The 15,440-nt window shown below is 45.6% G+C and overlaps 1 long non-coding RNA gene across 1 annotated transcript; it reads right to left on the reverse strand.

Annotated features, from left to right (window-relative positions):
• Positions 1–3,363: 3,363 nt before the first annotated feature.
• LOC139029915 (uncharacterized) lies at positions 3,364–7,336 on the reverse strand. The gene is made up of 2 exons (XR_011482215.1): positions 6,243–7,336; positions 3,364–4,545 (listed from the first exon to the last, which is right to left on the reverse strand). It is a non-coding gene; the product is annotated as an uncharacterized lncRNA (long non-coding RNA).
• Between the last annotated feature and the right edge of the window lie 8,104 nt (positions 7,337–15,440).

Here is a 15,440-nt window from a genome sequence, read left to right on the forward strand (position 1 = left end):
ATGGAATTCTCTAGGCAAGAAATACCGGCGTGGGTAGCCATTCGCTTCGCCAGGGGATCTTCCCCAGCCAGGGATTGAACCCTCGTCTCTTGCATTGCAGGCAGATTAGGGAGCCACTAGGGAAGTCCAAGGGGGCGACTAGCATCACCGACTCAATGAACATCAGTTTGAGCAAACTCCGGGAGACAGTGAAGGACAGGGAAGCCTGGCTCACCGCAGGCCTTGGGGTCACAAAGAGTTGGGCATGACAGTGACTGAATGACAAAAACGCCTTGAATATCTACTCTTCTTACTTCAGCTGTTATGTTGATGCCCACAGTAATTACTTAATATATCAATCCTCTGGGGGAAAAAATCATACTTTAAACTCTCATCTTTAAATCAATTTCTTAGCATTCGTTCAGACATTTATTTTTTGAGACTACTATGTTTACAGAGGATGAGATGATTGGATGGCATCACCGACTCAATGGACATGAGTTTGAGTAAACTCTGGGAGTTGGTGATGTACAGGGAGGCCTGGTGTGCCACAGTCCTTAGGATCGCAAAAAGTTGGACAAGACTGAGGGACTGAACTGAACTCAACTATGTGTCAGGCCCTATTCTAGTAGTAGTGATATGGCAGTAAACATAAGACAAACCTCTGGTCTCCTGAAGCTGACATACAAGTCGGAGGAGACAAATACTAAATGAGAAACACATGTGGGAAGTCTTTTGGTGGTAAGTGGTAAAGAGGAAAGAGGGATGGAAGTTTGGAGAAAGTGCAATTTTAAATAAGGTAGTAGGGAGACTTCCCTGGTCGTTTAGTTGTTAAGAATTCGTCTGCCAATGCAGGGAACATGGGTTCTATTCCTGGTCCAGGAAGATTCCACATGCCATGGGGTGACTAAGCCTGTGTGCCACAGCTACTGAGCCTGCACACCAGAGCCCATGCTCTGCAACAACAGAAGCCATTGGAATGAGAAGCCTGCGAACTGCAACTAGAGAAACTGAAAGTTTCTCAGTCATATCCCACTCTGTGACCCCATGGACTGTAGCCTGCCAGCCTCCCATGTCCATGGAACTCTCTAGGCCAGAATACTGGAGTGGATAGCTGTTCCCTTCTCCAGGGTTTCTTCCCAACCCAGGGATTGAACCCAGGTCTCCCTCATTGCAGGTGGGTTCTTTACCATCTGAACCACCAGGAAAGCAACTAGAGAGTAGCAGAGAGTAACCCACAGTCACTGCAACTAGAGAAAGCCCATGCACCACAACAAAGACCCAGCCAGCCAAAATAAAGAAATAATTTTTTAAAATATGGTGGTAGGGAAGAGACCTCACTGAGAAAGTGACATTCAGGCGAGAATCTGAAAGGGAATCAGTTTTGAGAAAGTGTGTTTCAGCAGAGGAAATTCGGGTGCAAAGACACTAAAGGATCGCTCTGGCTGACTTCTGAAAATAAACGTTTAAGGCTGAGGGATGAGATGAGTGGGAACCAACAGAGGAGACTGAGAAGGAAGCTAAGTGAAGAGAATGTTGCGAGCAGGAGAAAAATCACTGTGTCAGATGTTGAAGGTAGGTCTTGAAAGATGGGTTCTAGAATATTCTTGATATTTGCATTTTGCAATTACAGCTGTTCAAATGAGCATCTTTTTTCAAGCCGACAGGGGGTATCCATGGCTAGTTGTAATCTCTTTGGGAGATAATATCTAAAGACTAAATTTGAGGGCCTTGATGGAACGTAGGGCTTCCCTCATAGCTCAGTTGGTAAAGAATCTGCTTGCAATGCAGGAGACCCCAGTTCGATTCCTGGGTTGGGTAGATCCCCTGGAGAAGTGGGAGGCTACCCACTCCAGTATCCTTGGGTTTCCCTGGTGGCTCAGCTGGTAAAGAATCTGCCTGCAATGCAGGAGACCTGGGTTCAATCCCTGGGTTGGGAGGATCCGCTGGAGAAGGGAACAGCTACTCACTCCAGTATTCTGGCCTGGAGAATTCCATGGACTGTATAGTCCATGGGGTCACAAAGAGACGGACATGACTGAGTGACTTTCACTTTCAAGCCCTGAGCCAATGGCCTAATAAGGCTACTCTGACAGGCTTTGCCTCTGACTTCTCCCAATCCTTTCTGCCCCACTGTCTCTGCTGTCACTGTCTAGACCTGTAGCACTTACTCAGCCTGCCCCATAATGGAAAATGCCCTGGGTTTGTCCTCCTGCCTTTTCTAATCAAAACTTTGTGGGGTACCCCTCCCCTCAGACTTCCCTTGTGGCTTAGATGGTAAAGCGTCTGCCTGCACTGCAGGAGACCTGGGTTCAACCCCTGGGTCGGGAAGATCTCCTGGAGAAGGAAATGGCAACCCACTTCAGTATTCTTGCCTGGGAAATCCCATGGACGGAGGAGCCTGGTAGGCTACAGTCCATGGGGTCACAAAGAGTAGACACGCCTGAGCGACTTCACTTTCTTTTCCTCCTCTCAACCCCTAAACTCTGTCTCCAGGAAGGCATCATCTCACTGAATCCACTTTGCTAATAGCTGACTACAGGCTGACAGGCCATGTCTCCCAGAACAGCTTGAAAAGAATAAATCTCTAACAGAGGTCATCTCACCTACTGAGGGTCCCCATGTGCTAGTCTGTGTTCAATAAATGAGGGACATAAAGGACACCGTGGCAAACCAGAAAGACATACTCTGTGCCTTTATGGAAGTTACACCTAGAAGTATATTTGTTTGCTAATATGCTACCCTAACAAAATACCGCAAACCGGGTAGCTTAAACAACACACATTTGTGTGATCGCAGTTCTAAAGGTTGGAAGTCCGAGATGCCAAAACAGTTGATTTCTCCTGGAGCCTCTGTCCTTGGCTTGCCAATGGCCACCCTCTTGCTTCCTCTTCCCACAGTACCTCTGTGCATTCACCCTTCTCTGTGTCCAAATTTCCCCTTCTTCTGAGGACAGCAGTCAGATTGGATCGGGGCCTGCCCTAAGGGCCTCATTTTAATGTAATCACCTCTTTAAAGTTTCCATCTCCAGATACAGTCACATTCTGGGGTACAGGGGTCAGGACTTCAACAAATGAATTACAGCTCGGGGAAGACACAATTCAGTCTGTTACAAGGGGATAGGGAGCAACAGACATTAAACCCGAAAGCAAGTAAGATTGCTTTTTCTGGAGATAAAGCTGATACGCCAAGGCTCAGAAAAGGCTTTTCAGAGGAAATGACATTTGATCCAAGAGCTCCGTGACAAGAAAGTGGCATCCAAGAGAAGATGTAGGGGAAGGTGCGGGGGTCCAGCCTCCGCTGGTCCAGGGAACCCTTGGGATGAGCGGCGTCGGCGAATGCGCGCACACACACACACACACACACACACAGACACACACACAGTTGCAGTGGAAAAACTTCTTCTTCTTTATTTTTTCTCTAACACCTTATATATCCTTTTTTTACTACCGGGGCCAAGGTACAAATTATTGTTTTCAGATCTTTCCAGATGACGTGCCCCTTAGATCAACAAAACAAGTCAGGGGATATTTTCCAAGACAGAATTTCCCAGGGTACAAAATCTTCCGTCCCTAGTGGCGCGTGACAAGGATTGTTTTGGACCTCTTAGCCCACTCTGTTTTCAGGTTTAAACGTTCTTCTTGCTTCACTGCTTCACTTGAATGGACAAACGTCAGCTACAAAGAAACACATAGCTACAGGGAAAAAAATATCTTAACAGTTTTACAGTATAATCAATCACTTAACCACTATAGTTTCTATTATAATTTTACCTACTATGAAAACTTAACTTTTATATTATACACATACTACAATATCTTGCTTACTATTTAATCTATAAGCCATAATTCATTCTATTTTCACACAGCCTCTATGATACCTATAGCACTAACACTACTTTCTAGTGTACTCCCAGGCACACCATGGGCAGGGGAAATGGAGTAGCAGCAGCGTCGCAGCTGCCTTAACCCTTACTCTGCAAAATGAGAATTATAGCATTGTGTGGTTATTAAACTTACAACTAAATCTAATGGTGTTTGCGTGTCCAGGGATGGGATTCACAATCACATTTATAAGCAGTTTTAAATTCTAATCTATTTCCATATTCCCTAATATACCTCCTATATATAAAATCCCACACATCTATAAATGGCCTAAATCTAAATACCTCCCGCATACCAGGTTATTCATATGGTTCCCATCTCCCTGGGGGCAGAGTAAGCCTAACTCTTCTGGGAAGCCCCCAGATGTTTACACCCTAGAGATGTCCCTGGGACCTTCCCCGAGGTCTACCAGGAATAGCGAAAAATCACCAAGAATTCCAAGAAAGAGTATTAGCACAGACAAGACACATATAGCAAGAATAGGGAGAGTCCCGGAGCCTGCTGGACTCGGATTCCCCTGGGTTCATGGCCTCCTTGGGTCCATGACCTTTACCCAGAGCCTTGTCATGGGCGGGGCGTTCGCTTGTCCTCTTCTTGGCTCCCGACATCTCCCCCTTTTTTATTTTTTAAGGCAAGCAGCTGAAGTTCAACAGAAAGGCGCTGAATACTAGTTCCGAGGATCCTAACAATGCAAGGAAGGATAAGAATAATTACTAAGACAATACATCCTAGAGAAACCCAGGTCATAATTCCAGAAATGAGACCTTTTCCTGAAATGAAGGAACTTAACTGATTAAAGAAATCATGAGCTGTTTCAACCACAGTAAAGTCTAACTTAGCATCTTTTACATTAGCAATCTGTTGATGTAATCTTTCTAAATCTAAGCTAATACTAGAGCTATTCCAAACCCCAGAAATATGATTTTGAATCCGCTCCCAATTATAATCTGTTTCATTTACCTTTAAGGGTGTTACACAAATCCACTTGTAATCTGCATGACAGGATAAAGCCAACTTCGTTTTTAAAGCCTGTAATTCAGTTCCTATATGCATTACCGCCTCTTCCAAAGCATTTACTTTCATTTCTAGTTTTCTATCTATAGCTTCTTGAGTTGCTAGCACTAAGGAAACATTTTTTGACAAATCATTAACATGAGCGGCTGTGTGAACCTGATGTGCAAGAGAAACAGAGGCTAATATAGCAGAAGATATGGCCATAATTAAGGCAGATATTCCTAAAACTAACAATCCTGCAAACCTTTTAATTCTCATTAACTCTTTAACATGTTGTAATACAGCTAAGCCATAATTATCATACCAATATGTTGTCAAATTAACAGGTACCATGAGATAGGGAGGTCGTTTTAAAATTATAAAAGCAGAAACATTAAACCTAGGACTCAGACAGCCAGAAAGGAAGCAGGTATCACAATCAACAATGGTAGGTCCTCCAGTTTGATTAAGATATATCTGCAACTTATTTGAATCATTAACAAACAGGAAAACATATGGAGAAGGAAGGCAAGCCAAAACAACCTTTTCTAAGGTTGAATTAGGTCGTTTTAAAGTTACATTGGAAGTTGCAGCTACTGCTCTCCATAGCTCTGGCTGCCAAAAGGTCTTTGAATTTTGCTGATAAGCAACCATGGGGGGAACTAGGGCGTTGTGATGCCATCTACTGACTGAAAGAGGCCAAGGTACAGTAGAGTTTTCCCAATTTACATACTCATCTGTATAATTTTTTACTGTTTTCAGATTGTGTTTTGGATTTGGATTACTCCAATCTTGAATGGATATTGTATTTGAATTCCCCATTTTATAGGCTAACATAGAATCATAAATACACTCTCTCCACTGAGGGTATCCTATCTGATAATTTACTCCACCCCAGCTGTCATCTGAAGGTGGGTCTGATGAGCATCGTTTATAAGTGTCATCAAAGGGGAGAGAATGATTAAACCTTCCAAATTGTGTTTGGATCTCATCTGAGATTCCAGGCATTTGTCCCAATAAAACCCAAACAAATCTTTTTGATCCCTTTTTTCCTTTATTAAGTGGGGAATCAGTAATAATGGCCTTTTTTGATGTCTGGACACATCCCTCTTTAGTTGGAGTAATAAGGCCTCGAGTCCCTTCACGGGGAAAATTAAAGCAAATTGGGATTCCTTCAACTAATCCGTGGAAAGAGAAATTTAGATTTATAGGATAACTTTTTAAAGAATGAGATGTCCAACTCCCTCCTAGCAACCGAGGTGCATTAGTTGTTACCCGAAGGGGTGACTCTGTCCAAGGGACAACCTGCAGAGTTGGAGGATCAGGGAAATAGGCCCAATAAATTCCGCTCTCTGATTGAGAGGAAAAGGGAGTAACCATACTTACCTGACAACTCAGGATAGCAAGGATTGCAAGAAAGAGTTGTTCTGGGCTGGCACCAGGTCCGGCAACTGTCTGGGCTTGACGAGTGAGATTCTTGATCTGTCCCCAAGTTGGGGTGGGAGAATCTAGAGTTTTTTTATTACTTACTTTATATTTAATTTTTTCTTTTTGTGGTGGTGGGGATTTTTCCCCTTCATTGTCGGCCTGCCTGCCCACAAGAAAAACAGCCTCCATAGTTCAGTAGCTCCCTGGGCTGCATGCCACCTCCTGGCCTAACCAGTTTTGTCAGTCTCTGTAATGTCTGACCCATTGTTGTCCCCTGATAGAGGGGGTCTAACAGGCGGGGGATCTGGATCATCTGCTGGATGAATAATTGTCTTTTTAGGCAATTTGGCCCTTATAGGCTTTTTCTCAGGTCTCAAGGGTGGAATCAAATATTGAGGGACTACTTTTCCCACCGGGGACCAGCCACCATCATCACGATGATATCTGGCTGCCTCTTCTTCCAACTCAGCCTGATCTCTAGGATCAAGAACATCATCATCCGAATCATCATCATACCTATGTACAGCCATAGAGGCCAACATTTGTCTTAATGAGCGATAATCAGAAGAACTAGGACTCATTTTGGGCCCTTCAGATGTGTTTCCTCTATTCTCGTCTGTCACCGGATCTTCTCCGTCTGAATCAGGGCTCTTGGTCTCTCGTCTAAACTTTTCACCCTCATGCTCAGGGTCTAGGGCATCTCTAATAAGATTCCATAGAGAAAATGTGTCAGCAGGGACTCTATCTGGCCCAACATTATCATAATGCCTCCTAATGTCTCTGCCAACTCGTTCCCAAATTCTCAGATTAACAGTGCCCTCATCAGGGAACCAGGGACACTGCTCTTGAACAAAGGAGAAGAAAGTAGAAAGGCTACTCTTTTTCACATGAATCCCTCTATGAGAGAGCATCTGTTTTACAATATCAATGAAGAGGCGTCTATCTTTTGACTCACTGTTTCCCATTTTGTTTTCACAATTATTCTGCTTTTTTCTTTTTCTTTTTCCTTTTTCTTTTTCCTTTTTCTTTTTCCTTTTTCTTTTTTTTTTTTCTTTTTTCTTTTTTCTTTTTTTTTTTTTTTTTCTGGTTTTTTTTTCTTTTTTTTTTTAATTCTCACTCACTCTTTCCACCCTACCTTACTCTTACGCAGGGTTTATTCTCACTCACTCTTTCCACCCTACCTTACTCTTACGCAGGGTTATTTTCACGATTCCTCACCCTTCTCACCCTACCTTAATCTTACGCAGGGGGGTCTGCAGTACCCTAGGTGAGATCCTAGCCGCCCCGACCTTGCCTTGGGAAACTTCTTGGGGGGAGGACTTACCCTTCGGGTCCCTGTTCCGGGCGCCAACTGCGGGGGTCCAGCCTCCGCTGGTCCAGGGAACCCTTGGGATGAGCGGCGTCGGCGAATGCGCGCACACACACACACACACACACACACAGACACACACACAGTTGCAGTGGAAAAACTTCTTCTTCTTTATTTTTTCTCTAACACCTTATATATCCTTTTTTTACTACCGGGGCCAAGGTACAAATTATTGTTTTCAGATCTTTCCAGATGACGTGCCCCTTAGATCAACAAAACAAGTCAGGGGATATTTTCCAAGACAGAATTTCCCAGGGTACAAAATCTTCCGTCCCTAGTGGCGCGTGACAAGGATTGTTTTGGACCTCTTAGCCCACTCTGTTTTCAGGTTTAAACGTTCTTCTTGCTTCACTGCTTCACTTGAATGGACAAACGTCAGCTACAAAGAAACACATAGCTACAGGGAAAAAAATATCTTAACAGTTTTACAGTATAATCAATCACTTAACCACTATAGTTTCTATTATAATTTTACCTACTATGAAAACTTAACTTTTATATTATACACATACTACAATATCTTGCTTACTATTTAATCTATAAGCCATAATTCATTCTATTTTCACACAGCCTCTATGATACCTATAGCACTAACACTACTTTCTAGTGTACTCCCAGGCACACCATGGGCAGGGGAAATGGAGTAGCAGCAGCGTCGCAGCTGCCTTAACCCTTACTCTGCAAAATGAGAATTATAGCATTGTGTGGTTATTAAACTTACAACTAAATCTAATAGTGTTTGCGTGTCCAGGGATGGGATTCACAATCACATTTATAAGCAGTTTTAAATTCTAATCTATTTCCATATTCCCTAATATACCTCCTATATATAAAATCCCACACATCTATAAATGGCCTAAATCTAAATACCTCCCGCATACCAGGTTATTCATATGGTTCCCATCTCCCTGGGGGCAGAGTAAGCCTAACTCTTCTGGGAAGCCCCCAGATGTTTACACCCTAGAGATGTCCCTGGGACCTTCCCCGAGGTCTACCAGGAATAGCGAAAAATCACCAAGAATTCCAAGAAAGAGTATTAGCACAGACAAGACACATATAGCAAGAATAGGGAGAGTCCCGGAGCCTGCTGGACTCGGATTCCCCTGGGTTCATGGCCTCCTTGGGTCCATGACCTTTACCCAGAGCCTTGTCATGGGCGGGGCGTTCGCTTGTCCTCTTCTTGGCTCCCGACAGGAAGGTCCTTCCAGACAGAGGAAACAGCTGTGTCGAAGGCCCAGGGATGGGCATGTTTGAAGATCAGAAACACAATAATGTGGATGGAGCCTAGTGAGTGAGAAAGAGGCCGGGAGGGGCCACACCAGGAAGCTTGCCTTTTAGTCTTTAGCGGGCAGACAGCAGATATCCATGGCCTGCTGGATATCTGTATAAGGGTGGTCTTAGTCTCTGTCCACCCTGCTGAACCTCACTCACTCTGTACTGCCTGGGTGGTCTGCAAGAGTTGCTGTCACTCTTCACTGCAGGACAGTACCAACACCAGCAGCAGCATCACTGAATGTTTAATAAGCATTTTCTAGGGGCCAACTAAGCCCATGGGCCACAGCTACTGAGCCCTTGCCCTGCAACTAGAGAAGCCACTGCAATGAGAAGCTGGCGCACCACAGCTAGAAAGTAACCCCTGCTCCCCACAACTGGAGAAAACCCTCACGCAGCAACAAAGACCCAGTGGAGCCAAAAATAAATAAAGCTAATTTTAAAAATTAAGAAAAATAAATTATTAAAAAATACTTTGTATGGATCATCTCTTAATCCTCCAGTAACCCTGTGAGGCAGGTACCACTGCTATCCCATTTGACAGATGACAAACCCTTACCAGAGTCACTTCCTCCCTTCATAACTCTTCACTGGCTCCTCATTTTCAGCCAAAGTAAGTTCAAGCTCTTTGACGTTTCGCACAAAGACCTCCAAGTTCTGACCCCTGTTGGCCTTTGCAGTCTCCTCTTCTGCGCCTCTTCTCCTCTTGCCACAAGCTCACTCCCTCCTGGTGTGCTTTCTTGACCTCTCTGCCTTTGCTCACACCAGCCCTCTGCCTGGAACATTCTCACCCTCTCCTCATAGGTTGGACGGCACCACTCTAAGGGGTCGCGTCTGGCCGTCTCTCTCACAGCGGCTGTCACATTTGAGCAGTAGCCGCCGTTCGTCTGTGCTTCCATCAGTCCCCCAACGATCATATCATCCGCCACACTGGGGCTATTTGAGTCTTTGCATCATATCCCTACCCACTCCAGTATTCTTATCAGGGAAATCCCATGAACAGAGGAGCCTGGTGAGCCTGGCATCCACGGGGTTGCAGAGTTGGACACGACTTAGCAACTGAACAGCAACAACATCACGACCCTAATTAGAAACAGCATGGATCCACAGAAGGGCAGAGAATCCTCATCTAAACCCTGATCAGAGGACCGGGATGGGGAATACATGTAAATCCATGGCTAATTCATTTCAATGTATGACAAAAACTACTGTAATGATGTAAAGTAATTAGCGTCCAACTAATAAAAATAAATGGAAAAAATAAATAAATAAATAAACCCTGATCAGGGCAGGGGACTTGGAAGCCTTCCGACAAGGGCCAGAAAAGACTGGGCCACTGTCTTTCTCTACCTCTCACGACCCACTAGGAATTTCTGGCTTTTCAGAGAGGGCATATCTTCACATTCCTGAGATCTGAGGCTCCTTCATAGGGACCCAGGACTTGGAGGGGAGGGGCTGGCTCTAGGTTGGCAGCAATCCATAGCAGGGAAGCCCACAAGCCTTGACAGCCTGCAGACCTGGGTTCAAATTCCTCCTTGGTCAATCCCTAGCTGAGACTGAGGCCCATCATTTAACCCTCCCGCTCACATTTATTGAGGGCCTTCTCTGTGCCAGGCACTGGACACACTAACTCACTGGATCCTCACAGCCACCCTCTGAGAGAGATTCTGTCATCATCCCGTTCTATAAGAGAGGAAACTGACTGATGGGACCTAAGCCCAAGGCCACACAGCTGGTGTGTGGCAGAACCAGGATGGCTAGCCCAAGGGGTCCAGGCTCCAGAGTCTGAGCCATGAGTCTCCTGCAGTCAACACCCCAAGGACTTGTGTCTCTTCTAGAAAAGAGAAAGATGAATAATAGTACAACTTCTGGAGAATGTTGTTGTGGGGATTAGACCAACTAATATAAATAAAGCATTTAAAGCAATGCCTGGCACTTAATAAGAGATCCCATAAATGGTTATTATCATTGTTATTATAAGGTTATTATTATTACCTCTAGGTGAAAAGGCTGCTTTTGACCTGTTGCTCAGTTGCTCGGTTGTTTCTGACTCCTTGTGACCCCACGGACTGTAGCACACCAGGCTTCCCTGTCCTTCACCATCTCCTGGAGCTTGCTCAAACTCATGTCCATTGAGTTGGTGACACCATCCAACCATCTCATCCTCTGTCACCCTCTTCTCCTGCCCTCAATCTTTCCCAGCATCATTAAGGTCGCTATTGTAATATTCAGTTCAGTTGCTCAGTCGTGGCCCACTTTTTGTGAGCCCATGGACTGCAGCACACCAGGCTTCCCTGTCCATCACCAACTCACGGAGCTTGTTCAAACTCACGCCTGAGTCGGTGATGCCATCCAACTATATTGTAATATAGTTGGTGTCTTTTCTCTCTCTCTCTTTTTTTCTTTTTAAGAGTAGGTGGCTTCATTCCCAATATCCTTTCGGCTTTGGGATCAGAAAACCAAACTCCCTAGTCAAAGGCTGGTGGGACTAGGTGAGACAGAGAATTTAGAACCTGAGTCACAGGGGCCTTAGGTCACACCTGCTGCTGTCCTCACCTCGCCTGTGCAAAGCACCCCCACTAGAGGGTGTGCAAGGGTAAAGAAAGGAGGCTCTCACACATTAGGACTCAGGAATAAAGGCCTAGAGGGAAGCGGGGTGGACGGCCCCCAGGACCTGAGGCCTCCACTGGTCCAGTTGACATCAGGGATGTAGACTCGGGCAGGGGTCAGCTGGAGGTAGATTTCTGCCTTTTTCCTTACGCACTGTGATGTTTGCTGTGGTTATAGCAAGCTTGCTTTACTTTTGTGATAAAACATATGTACATGACTTGAAAATAAAGGAGTGTGAGGGTGGGGGCTCTCTGTGCCCTTTGGAGATCCACAGCCTCTCCCCACCAGTTGCCCCAGAACCTGCCAGTACAGGACCCCAGGCTCAAGTTTCCCTGACATTAAGAGAGTCACCATTAGCATCCCTCCACAACACCTGGAGGGCAGGGGCCAGGGACACGGGCAGAGCGCAGGGCACAGAGCCTGGCTGTGTGAGAAAGGTCCACAAGCAGGCTTCTTGGATGCCCGATCCATCCGTCTTTCGTCGCGTGACTCTCTGCTGACTGTGGGATGCTGGGGCCATGAGGGTGAGACTGTGCACATGGCTCTTCTGTCGGTCCACGTCACTCACAAGAAATGAGAAGTATAAGACTCGTATTCAGAGCCTCGTCACAGCATGTCACTTATGCAAAACAGAAACAGCTGCTTTTTGGTCAGCAGACTGGGGAAAGCTACGTCGTCATCATCGTAATAGGAGCTAATATCTGAACACTTCTGTGTACCGGACTCTCAATTATTTACTTGTATTTTTGCAAGTGCCCCGTGCCCCAGCGTGCTCTCTTGCTCTCACACACAGCATTTCTGCTTTATTTTCTTCATAGTGTTTATCTCTTTCTGAGATGATCCTCCTTAATTCTTTTTTTAAAAAACACCTATTTATTTTTATTTTATTTTTTGGCCGCGGTGGGTCTTCGTTGCTCCACCTGGGCTTTCTCTAGTTGCGGCGAGCAGGGGCCGCTCTCCAGCTGGGCAGCTCAGGCTTCTCACTGAGGTGGCTTCTCTTATTGCGGAGCACAGGCTCCAGGCACGTGCGCTCGGGAGTTGCAACTCGAAGACTCCAGAGTGCGGGCTCCACGGTTGTGATACACAGGCTTAGTTGCTCTGAGACATGTAGAATCTTCCCGCCCAGGGATCAAGCCGGGGTCCCTTGCATTGCAAAGTGGATTCTTAATCACTAGACCACCAGGGAAGACCCTCCCCTTTAAAAAAAAAAGATTTATTTATTTCTATTTTATTTCCTTCTTTCTTTCTTTGGCTTTGCCACTTGGCTTGCAGGATCTTAGTTCCCTGACCAGGGGTCAAATCTGTGCCCCTAAAATGTAAGCTTGGAGTCCTAACCATTAAACCACCAGGGAATTCCTCCATTATTTTACTTTTTTTTTTTTTTTTTTGTCTCTCTGAGCTAGAATTCAAGTCTCTTGCCCACTGTTAGTAGGGCAGCCCAGGCCCTAGCCACCCCTACGCTGCTGCCTTGAGAGAAGTCAGGCAGATGCGGGTCAGTGTATTGCTTTATCCCTGATAAGAAATGATAATGGAGAATGTAACTTCTATATGCCAGAAAATGAGTTGGCTAATCCTGAATGCCAGCATCGGAGATGTGTTCATCCCTGGAAAACCACAGACCACGTCCTAAGGGCAGGCCTCTCTCACCACACATCCCGGGGTAGGCAGGCCAGCTCTCCAGAGGCGGCTGAGCTGCGCGCCCCGGGAGTAAGAGTGGAACAGCGGGAGCTAGGGACACCAGGACTGTTGTGCAGTGCCCTCACCCCCTCTGCAAAGAGTACTCCAGTCTAACGTCTGTGACGAGAGCTGAGCGCCGAAGAATTGATGCTTGTGAACTGTGGTGCTGGAGAAGACTCCTGAGAGTCCCCTGGACTGCAAGGAGACCCAAGCAGTCCATCCTAAAGGAGATCCGTCCTGGGTGTTCATTGGATGGACTGATGCTGAAGCCGAAACTCCAATACTTTGGCCACCTCATGCGAAGAATCGACTCATTGGGAAAGACCCTGATGCTGGGAGGGATTGAGGGCAGGAGGAGAAGGGGACGACAGAGGATGAGATGGCTGGATGGCATCACCGACTCGATGGACATGAGTTTGAGTAGACTCTAGGAGTTGGTGATGGACAGGGAGGCCTGGCATGCTGCAATTCACGGGGTCGCAAAGAGTCGGACACGACTGAGCGACTGAACTGAACTGAACTGAATGTCGTCCAAGCATCTTCAACACTTTCTGACAAAAAGTAAATGCACGTTATTATTTCTTTTCTCTGGCCGCACCATGCGCCATGTAGGATCCTAGTTCCTCAGACCCTGTGCCCCATGCCGTGGAAGTACAGCATCCGAACTAATGGACCACCAGGCAAGTCCATGGCTGCAGTTTAAATATCTGGTGATTGAATGACGGTCTATTCAAACAAGTCAACATTCACATCTTAAATAACTCACTGGCAGGACTTACTGCACCACTTTACAGTTCCCTCCACCCAGAATGCTCAGCTCGCAGATCATTTCAAGCCTGACTCCCATGTGTCCATCAGATTTCAGCTCAACACTTTCCTTCTCAAATAGGCCTGCCCAGAGCCTTCATCTTTCTCTCTCATGACCCTGCTTCTCTCAGTCCCACCCTGTAGGACAGGCCTTCATAATTTCTCCCCACTGAAAAGTTCAAAATAGATCCTATGGTTTTGTATTACTGAGCATTGAGAAGTGATGCCTCTTTCTGTCTCTTGTTTTTGTACCATGACACCCACAAGACCATGCTTGACATTGTGGGCATGAGCTGAGCATGATTCATGATTCGGGGTGAGCCAGAGCCTCCTGAAGCACAGAAGGGAACATGGGGGAGTGATTACCGTCTTTGTACATATGAGGTTGCTCACTGGTTTTGTTGTTTTCGCTGTTAAGCTGTATCTGACCCTTTTGCAACTGCATGGACTGTAGCCCTCCAGGCTTCTCTGTCCATGGGATTTCCTAGGCAAGGATACTGAAGTGGGTTGCCATTTCCTTCTCCAGGGGATCTTCCCGACCCAAGTATGGAACCTGTGTCCCCTGCACTGGTAGGCGAATTCTTCACCACTGAGCTACCAAGGAAGCCCACATATGAGGACCAAGAATTAATTTTCTTTTTATAGAAATAACAATAAAGCAACCACTTTGATGCATCACATTCTCAGTTATTCAATGACTTAGTAAGTTACATTTAAAGACTCTTTAGGAAAGTAAAGATTTTTGTCTAGCAGGATTCAAATATTATAAAAGCCTTGCCAAACAATTCACTCAAAGATACACATTTTGATCAAGTTTTGTTGATGTTCTAATACTTTCTGGCTTTAAGCATAAGCTTTTGATTTTGAAGCTCTTATGTAACATACATGAGTTGTGTGTTTTTTTTTTATCTAAAAATCTACCCTCTTTAATCTTTTTGTTTTTGTCATCTATAAGAAGACTCCTTCCACAGTCATCTCCACCTGCCAAACCCACAGTGGTAAATAGTATTGATTGATGGGAAGGCGTGACCAGAGATGTGCTGACAATAACAAGTCAGCTCTGCCAGGACAATGAAGACCCAAGAGTCTTCAAGTGATTTTGAAATTAGAAGAGCCCACACAGGATAGAGGGCTTCCCAGGTGGCTCAGTGGTAAAGAATCCGCCCGCCAATTCAGGAGACACAGGTTTGATCTCTGGGTTGGGAAGATCCCCTGGAGAAGGAAATAACAACCCACTCCAGTATTTTTACCTGGATAATCCCATGGACAGAGGAGCCTGGCAAGCTACAGTCCATCGAGTCAAAAAGAGTTGGACACAACTAAGCAACAAAGCAACATGGGATGGCAGTAGTCCAACATCCAAGGAGCAGAGGAACTGGTTCCTGGCCCAGCCCAGCCCACCCCCCTGGGTTCAGATCAAA

This window comes from Odocoileus virginianus, chromosome 20, assembly GCF_023699985.2.
Source record: "Odocoileus virginianus isolate 20LAN1187 ecotype Illinois chromosome 20, Ovbor_1.2, whole genome shotgun sequence".
Lineage (NCBI taxonomy): Eukaryota > Metazoa > Chordata > Mammalia > Artiodactyla > Cervidae > Odocoileus > Odocoileus virginianus.